Source organism: Coregonus clupeaformis, chromosome 2 (genome assembly GCF_020615455.1).
Source record: "Coregonus clupeaformis isolate EN_2021a chromosome 2, ASM2061545v1, whole genome shotgun sequence".
NCBI classification, from domain to species: Eukaryota; Metazoa; Chordata; class Actinopteri; order Salmoniformes; family Salmonidae; genus Coregonus; species Coregonus clupeaformis.
The window spans coordinates 11837893-11856294 of record NC_059193.1 but is presented as its reverse complement, the minus strand read 5'-3'; positions in this window follow the sequence as shown (position 1 = coordinate 11856294).

The window sequence follows — 18402 nt, the reverse complement described above, 5'->3', positions numbered from 1 at the left end:
GTGCCCACTGCCCACAAAATGAGGTGGAAACTGAGCTGCACTTCCTAACCTCCTGCCAAATGTATGACCATATTAGAGACACATATTTCCCTCAGATTACACAGACCCACAAAGAATTAGAAAACAAATCACATTTTGATAATCTCCCATATCTATTGGGTGAAATACCACAGTGTGCCATCACAGCAGCAATATTTGTGACCTGTTGCCACAAGAAAAGGGCAACCAGTGAAGAACAAACACCACTGTAAATACAACCCATGTTTATGTTTATTTATTTTCCCTTTTGTGCTTTAACTATTTGCACATCATCACAACACTGTATATATACATAATATGACATTTGAAATGTCTTTATTCCTTTGGAACGTATGTGAGTGTAATGTTTACTGTTCATTTTTTGTTTATTTTACTTGCTTTGGCAATGTTAACATATGTTTTCCATGCCAATAAAGCCCTTAGAATGTAATTGAATTGAGAGTGAGAGAGAGAGAGAGAGAGAGAAACTTTGATTTCTTTGGCAAGGACTTATACAGGATACTACCCTCTACATAAAAACCTTTACTCCAAATCCAAATTCCAAACCCACAACCTTGATTTTGAACAAAATTACCTGAATGGATTATTACTACCAAGGACTATCAAGAAAATACTTCTAACAAACCAAAACCTGCAGAAGAAACACAGCAGAAACCTGGAAATACCACCCAACACAAAACTGAGTGAGTAATGTTCAGTCTGAAACTACTATTGAAGCCAAAAAGTTAAAAACAATAATCTCTATGTAATTTTGTTATATAAAGCTAAGTAAAAAAAGGCTACTAAACTACCAAGCTGCTAGAAAAGAACAGACCCAGCTGCAACTTCAATTAGCACTGAAGTGGGAAGTGAGATGTATGAAAACTCTTGAGCCCAACAATGGCAGCAGAGTTTCACAGCCTCCCCCAACCAAATGCAGAGGCCTTTGAAACTCCCTGCTCCATGGCTTCCCCCTGTGCAGATGTCATCACAGTACAGTACCCCTTGGCTATAAAAAATAACACTGCACGCAATAAGTACAAAAAGAAGCTCCTCAAGGACAATCCAGAGACACTATTTGATGACTCCTACAAAGAGGGGAATGTAATCAACTTAATATTCCACACAGACCATCCCCTGGCATGGCGCAGTGATGTAAGAGCACACTACCCCAGACTCAAGAAAGAGGGTATTGGCCCAGGGTGGAAACTCAGAATACTAGACATTGAGGAAATTGAAACAACATCTGTCAACGTGTACAAGTCTGGGACAGTAATGGTGCAGGGCATCCTCATGCAGTTTCTGCAGGACTTTTACGTGATCAAAGAGGGAGCACAGCAGGAAAAGCTCTCTTTCGGTGATGACTCCCCCATCCTGAGTGAGTCTGATCACACACCTTTCTCAAACTGCCCTGCAGACGAGCAGCCCCAAGAGGATAGTCACCCCCTCCCCCCCCAGCACTGAACAGACCCAGGTCCCACTACTGCACTGCTCTTCCATTCTTGAGAGAGATACATTCACAGAGCTGGAGAGCGATACATTCACAGAGCTGGAGAGAGATACATTCACAGAGCTGGAGAGAGATACATTCACAGAGCTGGAGAGAGATACATTCACAGAGCTGGAGAGAGATACATTCACAGAGCTGGAGAGAGATACATTCACAGAGCTGGAGAGAGATACATTCACAGAGCTGGAGAGCGAGATGGTGGAGCTCAGAGAGATAGTCCGCACACTCCAGACAGAACAGACCCACAAAACAGACCAGCACAACAACCCCCCCTCCCCCACATGGCACAGCTAACAGCACTGAAGAAGGAGGTGAGAAAGCTGAGGTGTGACAGAGAGCAGGACCTTCCACCTCAGACCCGGACCACAACCTCAATACCACAATGGGACAGACAACACAGGACCCACAAAATACAGGTGTGCCAAGCTTGAAGCGTCATACCCAAGAAAGACTCAGGGCTATAATCGCTGCCAAAGGTGCTTCAACAAAGTACTGAGTAAAGGGTCTGAATTCTTATGGAAATGTGACATTTCAGTTATTTTTTTTTCATAAATTAGCAAAATGTTATAAAAAACTGTTTTTGCTTTGTCATTATATGGGGAATTGTGTGTAGATTGATGAGAAAAAAAATCGTATTTAATCCATTTTAGAATAAGGCTGTAACGTAACAAAATGTGGAAAAAGTCAAGGGGACCCACAAAGAACTAGAAAACAAATCCAATTTTGATAAACTCCCATATCTATTGGTTGAAATACCACAGTGTGCAATCACAGCAGCAAGATTTCTGACCTGTTGCCACAAGACAAGGACAACCAGTGAAGAACAAACACCATTGTAAATACATGTTTATTTATGTTTCCTTTTGTACTTTAACTATTTGCACATCGTTACAACACTGTATATAGACATAATATGACATTTGAAATGTCTTTATTCTTTTGGAACTTTTGTGAGTGTAATGTTTACTGTTTATTTTTTATTGTTTATTTCACTTTTTTTATTATCTATTTCACTTGTTTTGGCAATGTAAACATATGTTTCCCATGCCAATAAAGCCCCTTAAATTGAATTGAGAGAGAGAGAGAGAGAGAGAGAGAGAGAGAGAGAGAGAGAGAGAGAGAGAGAGAGAGAGAGAGAGAGAGAGAGAGAGAGAGAGAGAGAGAGAGAGAGAGAGAGAGAGAGAGAGAGAGAGAGAGAGAGAGAGTTTAAAAGAGGAAATGGGACCAGGCCCAGTTTTTCAAAAATTATCGGATAGGATTAAATGTATACACTGAGTGTACAAAACATCTTCCATGACATAGAATGACCAGGTGAATCCAGGTGAACGCTATGATCCCTTCCTGATGTCACCTGTTAAATCCACTTCAATCAGTGTAGATTAAGGGGAGGAGACAGATTAAAACCCATAACAGTCTAAGCCCTGTCTAAACCGGAGGGGTTCTACTAAGTTATATGGAATTGTTTTAAGAAGGTCATACCAAGGATCATTTTGCTGTTTGATTTTGAATTTTAAGACCAGTATAAAAACACATTTTTGGCCTTACTGCTATACATGTAAATTTGTTCTGAAGTGTCTGTCCTATATCTGAGAGATATAAGAAAGATCAGGATGTTATTTTTTTATTTATTTAACCCCTTATTTTTTACACTTAACAGTCTCCATATATACTTCCATTCATTTTGTCAACTGGTACCGGACCTTCAGGAGTCTTGTGAGGCCTGTGGGCGTCCTAGAGCAAAACAACCGACATGTACGTGTTCGTGTTCGTGAGAGTCTCACCTTTGCACATTAGTATGTAGCCCAAACTGTTCGGACGCTACAGACAGAAGTTGGTAGATCGGCTGTACCGACTTCAGACGAGTCCCAAGACACTTGTGGGGGTCATTTGTTTTTTAGGCCGTAGAAGGATTTCAAAACCGTCCTTCTCACTCCCCCATCGCCAGTACCTATTTGAGAGAGAGAGAGAGAGAGAGAGACGTTTAAAAATATTCCAGGAATTCAGTTTGTTGCTAAAGAACAAACGCTGTTTTCTCCTGGAGGTTTTGTTTGCTGTCGGGGATCTTGTTAATGTATTTTCTTTGTTATTGCTTTAGTTTAGATAGTTTTTGAGAGGGAAATACTGCTTTCATATTCAGCTAATATCCCATTCTGAACCAGCAGGAGCTGTGTCCCAAATGGTACCCTATTTCCTACATAGTGCACTACATTTGACCAGAGGCCTATGGGCCCTGTGTAAAAGTAGTGCACTGTCTAGGGAATAGGGTACCATTTGGCTCGCGCAACACCTCTCCTCGTTCACAGCCTCCTTTGACGCCAGTGTGCTCTTGGAAAATAAAAAAGCTGTTATCTTTTCGAGGGACTGTTATTTCATCCTGTTTTAACTAGAAAGTTAATGTTCTTCTTTAGAATGGTTTCAGCTATACACACACAGAATATCAAGACTATAAAAATAAAAACTTGAAATCCTACTCTAACTCTGGTTTCTCTTCATTGACTACCCACTGGGCACAGACGTCAGTTCAACGTCTAATTTTGATTCACATTTGGTTGAGTTGTCAACTAACATGAATTCAACATGAAATCAACAACAAATGTCTTCATGACATTGGATTTAGGTTAAAAGTTGGGTGGAAAAAGTCAGTCAATTTAAATAAATAAATTAGGCCCTAATCTATGGATTTCACATGACTGGGCAGGGGAGCAGCCATGGGTGGGCCTGGGAGGGCATAGGCTGGGGCATAGGCTGGGGCTCCCGCTGGGGAGCCAGGCCCAGCCAATCAGAATTAGTTTTTCCCCATAAAACTGCAGGTGAAGAAGCCGGATGTGGAGGTCCTGGGTTGGCGTGGTTACACGTGGTCTGCGGTTGTGAGGCCGGTTGGACGTACTGCCAATTTCTCTAAAATGAAGTTGGAGGCTGCTTATGATAGAGAAATTAACATTCAATTCCCTGGCAACAGCTCTGGTGGACATTCCTGCAGCCAGCATGCAAATTGCGTGCTCCCTCAAACTTGAGATATCTGTGGCATTGTGTTGTGTGACAAAATTGCACATGTTAAAGTGGGCTTTTATTGTCCCCAGCAAAAGGTGCACCTGTGTAATGATAATAATAATATGCCATTTAGCAGACGCTTTTATCCAAAGCGACTTACAGTCATGCGTGCATACATTTTTGTGTATGGGTGGTCCCGTGGATCAAACCCACTACCTTGGCGTTACAAGCGCCATGCTCTACCAGCTGAGCTACATAGGACCACTCTGATCATGCTGTTTAATCAGCTTCTTGATATGCCACACCTGTCAGGTGGATGGATTATCTTGGTAAAGGAGAAATGCTCACTAACAGGGATGTAAACACATTTCTGCACAAAATTTGATAGAAATAAGCTTTTTGTGCGTATGGAAAATGTCAGGGATTTTTTATTTCAGCTCATGAAACATGGGACCAACACTTTACATGTTGCGTTTATATTTTTGTTCAGTATTTATTGTAGATCCAAAGTTAAAAACATACTGTGACGTTTGGGTCAGAGATCTTCATCAGACAGAGTTAACACCTTGACAACCTACCACTATACTGACTCTGCAGATGCAGTATGGAGCATCAGAACCAGGGAGAGCAGTAGAGCGATGACATCTGTCAACTGGGGCTGCATCCTAAATCTCTGCATCCCAAATGGCACCATATTTCATATTCCCTATGGGCCCTGGTCAAAAGCAGTGCACTACAAAGGGAATAGGGTGCCATTTGGGATGTAACCTAGACCTGAGACAAGCTCCACTTCCTAAACACTGAGTCAACTGACTGGTACAACTCCTTATCTCCCTCATCCCCTGTCCTAGCCATAACCCTCTAACACCACACACACATGCTTTACCTCCCCCAGCTCCAGTTCTCGCTACCCTAAAGGCAGAGCACCCAGCCCTGCCTGACAAGCTCTACTGTGTGGCTGGGATAGACACGGCAGCTGCATCTGGCACCCAGCCCTGGAGAGATAGGGAGGCTGAGCATGCCTCTTACCAGACTTTAATCTAACAAACTTCTGTTTAACATTGATTTTGTCCCCCCAAATGACACCCTATTCCCTGTGCAGGACCATTAGTAGTGCTCTATATAGGGACTCCAGACAATCACGGATTATAAAGGGAAAATCAGCCACGTCACGAACACCGTGTGTAGCTTGCTCCCAGACAAGCTAAACACCTTCTTCGCCCGCTTCGAGGAAAACACAGTGCCGCCGACGCGGGTCACCAACGCTCCCATGGACTGTGAGCTCTCGTTCTCCGTGACCGACGTGGTGCCAGGAAAATAACCTTTCCGTCAACGTTAACAAAACAAAGGAGCTGATCGTGGACTTCAGGAGACAGCAGAGGGAGCACGCCCCCATCCACATTGACAGTGGAGAAGGTGAAAAGCTTCAAGTTCCTCAACGTGCACATCACTGACAATCTGAAATTGTCCACCCACACAGACACTGCGGCGAAGAAGGCACAACAGCGCCTCTTCAACCTCAAGAGGCTGAAGAAATTTGGCTTGGCCCCTAAGACCCTCACAAACTTTTACAGATGCACCATTGAGAGCATCCTGTTGGGCTGTATCACCGCCTGGTACGGCAACTGCACCCTCCGCAACCGCAGGGCTCTCCAGAGGGTGGTGCGGTCTGCCCAACGCATCACCGTGAGCACACTGCCTGCCCTCCAGGACATCTACAGCACCCGGTGTCATAGGAAGATAATCAAGAACCTCAGCCACCCGAGCCACGGCCTGTTCACCCTGCTGTTATTTTCTGTTCATCCAGAAGGCGAGATCAGTACAGGTGCATCAAAGCTGGGACCGAGAGACTGAAAAACAGCTTCTATCTCAAGGCCATCAGACTGTTAAATAGTCACCACTAGCCTCCCCCAGTACCCTGCCCTGAACTTTAGTCACTGTCACTAGCCGGCTACCACCCGGTTACTCTACCATGCACCTTAGAGACTGCTGCCCTATGTACATAGTCATGTAACACTGGTCACTTTAATAATGTTTACATACTGTTTACAGACCCATTTAATATGTATATACTGTATTCTAGTCAAGGCCAACCTATTCAACTATTGCTGTACACATACTATTCTTTCCTACGTATTCTTCAGATATAATATATATTCTATCCACATGCTGTTCATAATGTCTATACATCCCATCACATATATACAGTCGAAGTCGGAGGTTTACATACACTTAGGTTGGAGTCATTAAAACTTGTTTTTCAACCACTTCACAAATATCTTGTTAGCAAACTATAGTTTTGGTAAGTCGGTTAGGACATCTACTTTGTGCATGGCACAAGTCATTTTTCCGACAATTGTTTACAGACAGATTATTTCACTTATAATTGTCACGGTTTCGGCCGAGGCGGCCCCTTCTCCTTGTTCAGCAGGCTTCGGCGGTCGTCGTCTCCGGAGTACTAGCTGCCACCGTTCGATGTTTCTTGTTTGTTTGGTTTTGTCTGTTTGTCACACCTGTTTGTTGTTTAGTTTCATTAGGCACCCTATTTAGTTCCCTTGTGTTAGGTCAGGGGTTGTGTGTAATTGTTCTGCTGTCGTGTGGTTGTTTGTCCTCTGTATTTTGTTCTCTCTCATTTTCGGGTTGTATAGAGAGACCTGCACTTTGTGCATACTTACTTTGACTGTCTAGTGTGCGTTTGTTTTCGCCTGTGGCCTGTTGCCGGTTTTGGCGTGCACTAAGGACTTCACTAAAGAGCTTTGGATTTATATCTCTGTGTCCTGCGTGTGATTCCACATCCCACTACACTCCACCCCTGACAATAATTCACTGTATCACAATTTCAGTGGGTCAGAAGTTTACATACACTAAGTTGACTGTGCCTTTAAACAGCTTGGAAAATTCCAGAAAATGATGTCATGGCTTTAGAAGCTTCTGATAGGCTAATTGATATAATTTGAGTCAATTGGAGGTGTACCTGTGGATGTATTTCAAGGCCTACCTTCAAACTCAGTGCCTCTTTGCTTGACATCATGGGAAAATCAAAAGAAATCAGAATTGTAGACCTCCACAAGTCTGGTTCATCCTTGTGAGCAATTTCCAAATGCCTGAAAGTACCACGTTTATCAGTACAAACAATAGTACGCAAGTATAAACACCATGGGACCACGCAGACATCATACCACTCAGGAAGGAGATGCGTTCTGTCTCCTGGAGATGAACGTACTTTGGTGCGAAAAGTGCAAATCAATCCCAGAACAACAGCAAATGACCTTGTGAAGATGCTGGAGGAAACAGGTACAAAAGTATCTATATCCACAGTAAAACGAGTCCTATATCAACATAACCTGAAAGGCCGCTCAGCAAGGAAGAAGCCACTGCTACAAAACAGCCATAAAAAAGCCACACTACGGTTTGCAACTGCACATGGGGACAAAGATCGTACTTTTTGGAGAAATGTCCTCTGGTCTGATGAAACAAAAATATAACTGTTTGGCCATAATGACCATCGTTATGTTTGGAGGAAAAAGGGGGTTGCTTGCAAGCCGAAGAACACCATCCCAACCGTGAAGCAAGGGGTGGCAGCATCATGCTGTGGGGGTGCTTTGCTGCAGGAGGGACTAGTGTACTTCACAAAATAGATGGCATCATGAGGAAGGAAAATTATGTGGATATATTGAAGCAACATCTCAAGACATCAGGAAGTTAAAGCTTGGTCGCAAGTGGGCCTTCCAAATGGACAATGACCCCAAGCATACTTACAAAGTTGTGGCAAAATGACTTAAGGACAACAAAGTCAAGGTAGTGGAGTGGCCATCACAAAGCCCTGACCTCAATCCTATAGAAAATGTGTGGGCAGAACTGAAAAAGTGTGTGCGAGCAAGGAGGCCTACAAACCTGACTCAGTTACTCCAGCTCTGTCAGGAGGAATGGTCCAAAATTCACCCAACTTATTGTGGGAAGCTTGTGGAAGGCTACCCGAAACGTACCCACTGGGAATGTGATGAAAAAAATAAAAGCTGAAATAAATAATTTTCTCTACTATTATTCTGACATTTCACATTCTTAAACTAAAGTGGTGATCCTAACTGACCTAAAACAGGGAATTTTTACTAGGATTAAATGTCAGGAATTGTGAAAAACTGAGTTTAAATGTATTTGGCTAAGGTCTATGTAAACTTCCGACTTCAACTGTATATATATATATATATTTATTTTATTTCACCTTTATTTAACCAGGTAAGCCAGTTGAGAACAAGTTCTCATTTACAATTGCGACCTGGCCAAGATAAAGCAAAGCAGTGCGATAAAAACAACAACACAGAGTTACATATGGGGTAAAACAAAACATAAAGTCAAAAATACAACAGAACATATATATACAGTGTGTGCAAATGTAGCAAGTTATGGAGGTAAGGCAATAAATAGGCTATAGTGCAAAATAATTACAATTAGTATTAACACTGGAATGATAGATGTGCAAGAGATGATGTGCAAATAGAGATACTGGGGTGCAAATGAGCAAAATAAATAACAATATGGGGATGAGGTAGTTGGGTGGGCTAATTTCAGATGGGCTGTGTACAGGTGCAGTGATCGGTAAGATGCTCTGACAACTGATGCTTAAAGTTAGTGAGGGAGATAAGAGTCTCCAGCTTCAGAGATTTTTGCAATTCGTTCCAGTCATTGGCAGCAGAGAACTGGAAGGAATGGCGGCCAAAGGAGATGTTGGCTTTGTCGATGACCAGGTGAGATATACCTGCTGGAGCGCATACTACGGGTGGGTGTTGCTATGGTGACCAATGAGCTAAAATAAGGCAGAGATTTGCCTAGCAGTGATTTATAGATGGCCTGGAGCCAGTGGGTTTGGCGACGAATATGTAGTGAGGACCAGCCAACAAGAGCGTACAGGTCACAGTGGTGGGTAGTATATGGGGCTTTGGTGACAAAACGGAAGGCACTGTGATAGAATACATCCAATTTGCTGAGTAGAGTGTTGGAGGCTATTTTGTAAATGACATCGCCAAAGTCAAGGATCGGTAGGATAGTCCGTTTTACGAGGGCATGTTTGGCAGCATGAGTGAAGGAGGCTTTGTTGCGAAATAGGAAGCCGATTCTAGATTTAATTTTGGATTGGAGATTTTTAATGTGAGTCTGGAAGGAGAGTTTACAGTCTAACCAAACACCTAGGTATTTGTAGTTGTCCACATACTCTAGGTCAGACCCGTCGAGAGTAGTGATTCTAGTCGGGTGGGCGTGTGCCAGCAGCGTTCGATTGAAGAGCATGCATTTAGTTTTACTAGTGTTTAAGAGCAGTTGGAGGCTACTGAAGGAGTGTTGTATGGCATTGAAGCTCGTTTGGAGGTTTGATAACACATTGTCCAATGAAGGGCTAGATGTATACAAATTGGTGTTGTCTGCATAGAGGTGGATCTGAGAGTCACCAGCAGCAAGAGCGACATCATTGATATACACGGAGAAAAGAGTAGGCCCAATAATTGAACCCTGTGGCACTCCCATAGAGACTGCCATAGGTCCAGACACCAGGCCCTCCGATTTGACACATTGAACTCTATCTGAGAAGTAGTTGGTGAACCAGGCGAGGCAGTCATTTGAGAAACCAAGGCTATTTAGTCTGCCAATAAGAATGCGGTGGTTGACAGAGTCGAAAGCCTTGGCCAGGTCGATGAAGACGGTTGCACAGTACTGTCTATTATCGATCGCGGTTATAATATCGTTTAGGACCTTGAGCGTGGCTGAGGTGCACCCATGACCAGCTCAGATACCGGATTGCATAGCGGAGAAGGTACGGTGGGATTCGAAATGGTCGGTGATCTGTTTGTTAACTTGGCTTTCAAAAACTTTTGAAAGGCAGGGCAGGATGGGTATAGGTCTGTAACAGTTTGGATCTAGAGTGTCACCCCCTTTGAAGAGGGGGATGACCGCGGCAGCTTTCCAATCTCTGGGGATCTCAGACGTTACGAAAGAGAGGTTGAACAGGCTAGTAATAGGGGTTGCGACAATTTTGGCGGCTAGTTTTAGAAAGAAAGGGTCCAGATTGTCTAGCCCAGATTATTTGTAGGGGTCCAGATTTTGCAGCTCTTTCAGAACATCAGCTGTCTGAATTTGTGTGAAGGAGAAGCGGCGGGGCATGGGCAAGTTGCAGCAAAGGGTGCAGAGCTGGTGGCTGGGGTAGTGTTATCCAGGTGGAAAGCATGGCCAGCCGTAGCAAAATGCTTGTTGAAATTCTCGATTATTGTAGATTTATCGGTGGTGATAGTGTTTCCTAGCCTCAATGCAGTGGGTTTACAGTGTCCCAAAACATTTTGGAGTTAGTGCTACAGGATGCACATTTCTGTTTGAAAAAGTTAGCCTTTGCTTTCCTAACTGCTTGGTTCCTGACTTCCCTAAAAGTTGCATATCATAAATACACTACCAGTCAAAAGTTTGGACACAGCTGTGTGATTGTGTCTCCCGAGTGGCGCAGTGGTCTAAGGCACTGCATCGCAGTGCTAGCTGTGCCACTAGAGATCCTGGTTCGAATCCAGGCTCTGTCGTAGCCGGCCGCGACCGGGAGACCCATGGGGCGGCGCACAATTGGCCCAGCGTCGTCCAGGGTAGGGGAGGGAATGGCCGGCAGGGGATGTAGCTCAGTTGGTAGAGCATGACGTTTGCAACAGGACAATGACCCAAAGCACAGCTCCAATCTATGCAAGAACTATTTAGGGAAGAAGCAGTCAGCTGGTATTCTGTCTATAATGGAGTGGCCAGCACAGTCACCGGATCTCAACCCTATTGAGCTGTTGTGGGAGCAGCTTGACCGTATGGTACGTAAGAAGTGCCCATCAACCCAATCCAACTTGTGGGAGGTGCTTCAGGAAGCATGGGGTGAAATATTTTCAGATTACCTCAACAAATTGACAACTAGAATGCAAAAGGTCTGCAAGGCTGTAATTGCTGCAAATGGAGGATTCTTTGACGAAAGCAAAGTTTGAAGGACACAATTATTATTTCAATTAAAAGTCATTATTTCTAACCTTGTCAATGACTACATTTCCTGTTAATTTTGCTATATTTCCTATTCAAACTCATTTCATATATGTTTTCATGGAAAACAAGGACATTTCTAAGTGACCCCAAGCTCATGAACGGTAGTGTATACAGTGTATACAGTGGGGAGAACAAGTATTTGATACACTGCCGATTTTGCAGGTTTTCCTACTTACAAAGCATGTAGAGGTCTGTAAACAAAAATCCAGAAAATAACATTGTATGATTTTTAAGTAATTAATTTGCATTTTACTCGTTACCTGTATAAAAGACACCTGTCCAACCAACCTCTCCACAATGGCCAAGACCAGAGAGCTGTGTAAGGACATCAGGGATAACATTGTAGACCTGCACAAGGCTGGGATGGGCTACAGGACAATAGGCAAGCAGCTTGGTGAGAAGGCAACAACTGTTGGCGCAATTATTTGAAAATGGAAGAAGTTCAAGATGACGGTCAATCACCCTCGGTCTGGGGCTCCATGAAAGATCTCACCTCGTGGGGCATCAATGATCATGAGGAAGGTGAGGGATCAGCCCAGAACTACATGGCAGGACCTGGTCAATGACCTGAAGAGAGCTGGGACCACAGTCTCAAAGAAAACCATTAGTAACACGCAAGGTCCACCTGCTCAAGCCAGCGCATGTCCAGGCCCGTCTGAAGTTTGCCAATGACCATCTGGATGATCCAGAGGAGGAATGGGAGAAGGTCATGTGGTCTGATGAGACAAAAATAAAGCTTTTTGGTCTAAACTCCACTTGTCGTGTTTGGAGGAAGAAGAAGGATGAGTACAACCCCAAGAACACCATCCCAACCGTGAAGCATGGAGGTGGAAACATCATTCTTTGGGTATGCTTTTCTGCAAAGGGGACAGGACAACTGCACCGTATTGAGGGGAGGATGGATGGGGCCATGTATCGCGAGATCTTGGCCAACAACCTCCTTCCCTCAGTAAGAGCATTGAAGATGGGTCGTGGCTGGGTCTTCCAGCATGACAACGACCCGAAACACACAGCCAGGGCAACTAAGGAGTGGCTCCGTAAGAAGCATCTCAAGGTCCTGGAGTGGCCTAGCCAGTCTCCAGACCTGAACCCAATAGAACATCTTTGGAGGGAGCTGAAAGTCCGTATTGCCCAGCAACAGCCCCGAAACCTGAAGGATCGGGAGAAGGTCTGTATGGAGGAGTGGGCCAAAATATCTGCTGCAGTGTGTGAAAACCTCGTCAAGACCTACAGGAAACGTATGATCTCTGTAATTGCAAACAAAGGTTTCTGTACCAAATACTAAGTTCTGCTTTTCTGATGTATCAAATACTTATGTCATGCAATAAAATGCAAATGAATTACTTAAAAATCATACAATGTGATTTTCTGGATTTTTGTTTTAGATTCCGTCTCTCACAGTTGAAGTGTACCTATGATAAAAATTACAGACCTCTACATGCTTTGTAAGTAGGAAAACCTGCAAAATCGGCAGTGTATCAAATACTTGTTCTCCCCACTGTATATATATATATTATATATATATATATATATATATATATATATATATATATATATATATATATATATATATATATACAGTGAGGGAAAAAAGTATTTGATCCCCTGCTGATTTTGTACGTTTGCCCACTGACAAAGAAATGATCAGTCTATAATTTTAATGGTAGGTTTATTTGAACAGTGAGAGACAGAATAACGCATGTCAAAAAATCCAGAAAAACGCATGTCAAAAATGTTATAAATTGATTTGCATTTTCATGAGGGAAATAAGTATTTGACCCCCTCTCAATGAGAAAGATTTCTGGCTCCCAGGTGTCTTTTATACAGGTAACGAGCTGAGATTAGGAGCACACTCTTAAAGGGAGTGCTCCTCATCTCTGTTTGTTACCTGTGTAAAAGACACCTGTCCATAGAAGCAATCAATCAATCAGATTCCAAACTCTCCACCATGGCCAAGAACAAAGAGCTCTCCAAGGATGTCAGGGACAAGATTGTAGACCTACACAAGGCTGGAATGGGCTACAAGACCATCGACAAGCAGCTTGATGAGAAGGTGACAACAGTTGGTGCGATTATTCGCAAATGGAAGAAACACAAAATAACTCTCAATCTCCCTCGGCCTGGGGCTCCATGCAAGATCTCACCTCGTGGAGTTGCAATGATCATCAGAACGGTGAGGAATCAGCCCAGAACTACACGGGAGGATCTTGTCAATTATCTCAAGGCAGCTGGGACCATAGTCACCAAGAAAACAATTGGTAACACACTACGCCGTGAAGGACTAAAATCCTGCAGCGCCCGCAAGGTCCCCCTGCTCAAGAAAGCACATATACAGGGCCGTCTGAAGTTTGCCAATGAACATCTGAATGATTCAGAGGAGAACTGGGTGAAAGTGTTGTAGTCAGATGAGACCAACATCGGGCTCTTTGGCATCAACTCAACTCGCCGTGTTTGGAGGAGGAGGAATGCTGCCTATGACCCCAAGAACACCATCCCCACCGTCAAACATGGAGGTGGAAACATTATGTTTTGGGGGGTTCTGCTAAGGGGACAGGACAACTTCACCGCATCAAAGGGACGATGGACGGGGCCATGTACCGTCAAATCTTGGGTGAGAACCTCCTTCCCTCAGCCAGGGCATTGAAAATGGGTCATGGATGGATATTCCAGCATGACAATGACCCAAAACACACGGCCAAGGCAACAAAGGAGTAGCTCAAGAAGAAGCACATTAAGGTCCTGGAGTGGCCTAGCCAGTGGGAGCTGAAGGTTCGAGTTGCCAAACGTCAGCCTCGAAACCTTAATGACTTGGAGAAGATCTGCAAAGAGGAGTGGGACAAAATCCCTCCTGAGATGTGTGCAAACCTGGTGGCCAACTACAAGAAACGTCTGACCTATGTGATTGCCAACAAGGGTTTTGCCACCAAGTACTAAGTCATGTTTTGCAAAGGGGTCAAATACTTATTTCCCTCATTAAAATGCAAATCAATTTATAACATTTTTGACATGCATTTTTCTGGATTTTGTTGTTGTTATTCTGTCTCTCACTGTTCAAATAATCCTACCATTAAAAATATAGACTGATCATGTCTTTGTCAGTGGGCGAATGTACAAAATCAGCAGGGGATCAAATACTTTTTTCCCTCACTGTTATATATATATATATATATATATATATATATATATATATATATATACAGTGGCTTGTGAAAGTATTCACCCCCCCTTGGCATTTTTCCTATTTTGTTGCCTTACAACTTGGAATTAACATGGATTTTGGGGGGAAGTTGTATCATTTGATTTACACAACATGCCTACCACTTTGAAGATGCAAAATATTTGTTATTGTGAAACAAACAAGAAATGAGACAAAAGAACAGAAAACTTGAGCGTGCATAACTATTCACCCCTCCAAAGTAAATACTTTGTAGAGCCACCATTTAAAGCAATTACAGCTGCAAGTCTCTTGGAGTATGTCTCTATAAGCTTGGAACATCTAGTCACTGGGATTTTTGCCCATTCTTCAAGGCAAAACTGCTCCAGCTCCTTCAAGTTGGATGGGTTCCGCTGGTGTACAGCAATCTTTAAGTCATGCCACAGATTCTCAATTGGATTGAGGTCTGGGCTTTGACTAGGCCAATCAAAGACATTTAAATGTTTCCCGTTAAACCACTTGAGTGTTGCTTTAGCAGTATGCTTAGGGTCATTGTCCTGCTGGAAGGTGAACCTCCGTCCTAGTCTCAAATCTCTGGAAGACTGAAAAAGGTTTCCCTCAAGAATTTCCCTGTATTTAGCGCCATCCATCATTCCTTCAATTCTGACCAGTTTCCCAGTCCCTGCCGATGAAAAACATCCCCACAGCATGATGCTGCCACCACCATGCTTCACTGTGGGGATGGTGTTCTCAGGGTGATGAGAGATGTTAGGTTTGCACCAGACATAGCGTTTTCCTTGATGGCCAAAAAGCTCAATTTTAGTCTAATCTGACCAGAGTACCTTCTTCCATATGTTTGGGGAGTCTCCCACATGCCTTTTGGTGAACACCAAACGTTTGCTTATTTTTTTCTAAAGCAATGGCTTTTTTCTGGCCACTCTTCTGTAAATCCCAGCTCTGTGGAGTGTATGGCTTAAAGTGGTCCTATGGACAGATACTCCAATCTCTGCTGTGGAGCTTTGCAGCTCCTTCAGGGTTATCTTTGGTCTCTTTGTTGCCTCTCTGATGAATTCCCTCCTTGCCTGGTCAGTGAGTATTGGTGGGTGGCCCTCTCTTGGCAGGTTTGTTGTGGTGCCATATTCTTTCCATTTTTTAATAATGGATTTAATGGTGCTCTGTGGGATGTTCAAAGTTTCTGATATTTTTCTTATAACCCAACCCTGATCATGTGACACTTAAATTGCACACAGGTGGACTTTATTTAACTAATGTTGTGACTTCTGAAGGTAATTGGTTACACCAGATCTTATTTAGGGGCTTCATAGCAAAGGGGGTGAATACATATGCACGCAACACTTTATCGTTATTTATTTTTTAGAATTTTTTGAAACAAGTAATTTTTTTCATTTCACTTCACCAATTTGGACTATTTTGTGTATGTCCATTACATGAAATCCAAATAAAAGTCCATTTAAATTACAGGTAGTAATGCAACAAAATAGGAAAAACGCAAGGGGGATGAATACTTTTGCAAGGCACTGTATATATATATATATATATATATATATATATATATATATATATATATACAGTGGGGGAAAAAAGTATTTAGTCAGCCACCAATTGTGCAAGTTCTCCCACTTAAAAAGATGAGAGAGGCCTGTAATTTTCATCATAGGTACAAGTAAACTATGACAGACAAAATGAGAAAGAAAAATTCCAGAAAATCACATTGTAGGATTTTTTATGAATTTATTTGCAAATTATGGTGGAAAATAAGTATTTGGTCAATAACATAAGTTTCTCAATACTTTGTTATTTACCCTTTGTTGGCAATGACACAGGTTCAAACGTTTTCTGTAAGTCTTCACAAGGTTTTCACACACTGTTGCTGGTATTTTGGCCCATTCCTCCATGCAGATCTCCTCTAGAGCAGTGATGTTTTGGGGCTGTCACTGGGCAACATGGACTTTCAACTCCCTCCAAAGATTTTCTATGAGGTTGAGATCTGGAGACTGGCTAGGCCACTCCAGGACCTTGAAATGCTTCTTACGAAGCCACTCCTTCGTTGCCCGGGCGTTGTGTTTGGGATCATTGTCATGCTGAAAGTCCCAGCCACATTTCATCTTCAATGCCCTTGCTGATGGAAGGAGGTTTTCACTCAAAATCTCACGATACATGGCCCCATTCATTCTTTCCTTTACACGGATCAGTCGTCCTGGTCCCTTTGCGGATCAGTCGTCCTGGTCCCTTTGTTTCCACCCCCATGCTTCACAGTAGGTATGGTGTTCTTTGGATGCAACTCAGCATTCTTTGTCCTCCAAACACGACGAGTTGAGTTTTTACCAAAAAGTTCTATTTTGGTTTCATCCGACCATATGACATTCTCCCAATCCTCTTCTGGATCATCCAAATGCACTCTAGCAAACTTCAGACGGGCCTGGACATGTACTGGCTTAAGCAGGGGGACACGTCTGGCATTGCAGGATTTGAGTCCCTGGCGGTGTAGTGTGTTACTGATGGTAGGCTTTGTTACTTTGGTCCCAGCTCTCTGCAGGTCATTCACTAGGTCCCCCCGTGTGGTTCTGGGATTTTTGCTCACCGTTCTTGTGATCATTTTGACCCCACGGGGTGAGATCTTGCGTGGAGCCCCAGATCGAGGGGAGATTATCAGTGGTCTTGTATGTCTTCCATTTCCTAATAATTGCTCCCACAGTTGATTTCTTCAAACCAAGCTGCTTACCTATTGCAGATTCAGTCTTCCCAGCCTGGTGCAGGTCTACAATTTTGTTTCTGGTGTCCTTTGACAGCTCCTTGGTCTTGGCCAAAGTGGAGTTTGGAGTGTGACTGTTTGAGGTTGTGGACAGGTGTCTTTTATACTGATAACAAGTTCAAACAGGTGCCATTAATACAGGTAACGAGTGGAGGACAGAGGAGCCTCTTAAAGAAGAAGTTACAGGTCTGTGAGAGCCAGAAATCTTGCTTGTTTGTAGGTGACCAAATACTTTTTTCCACCATAATTTGCAAATAAATTCATTATAAATCCTACAATGTGATTTTCTGGATTTTTTTTCTCAATTTGTCTGTCATAGTTGACGTGTACCTATGATGAAAATTACAGGCCTCTCTCATCTTTTTAAGTGGGAGAACTTGCACAATTGGTGGCTGACTAAATACTTTTTTCCCCCACTGTATATATATATATACTCTGGAATCCGACATTGCTCGTCCTAATATTTCTATATTTCTTAATTCAATTTTTTTTACTTTTCAGATTTGTGTGTATTGTTGTGAATTGTTAGATAAAACTGCACTGTTGGAGCTATGAACACAAGCATTTCGCTACACCCACAATAACATCTGCTAAATATGTGGATGTGACCAACAAAATGTGATTTTATTTTATTTGAATAGGGTGCCATTTGGGACATACACACTATCATATCCTGTAAGCACCACAAAAAAAGGCAGAAGAGAGTGGAAGGTGTGTGTATGTGTGTGTGTGTGTGTGTGTGTGTGTGTGTGTGCATATACTGTATGCGTTTGTGCGTGGGTGGGTGCGTGTATGCGTGTATTCCTGGGTGTATTCTTCTGAGAAATTCTGTGAATATGTACTATAGTTTCCTGTTTGCACGCCAAGTTCTTTTCATACCACCAGTAACTTTCCTTCTACACCAAGCTT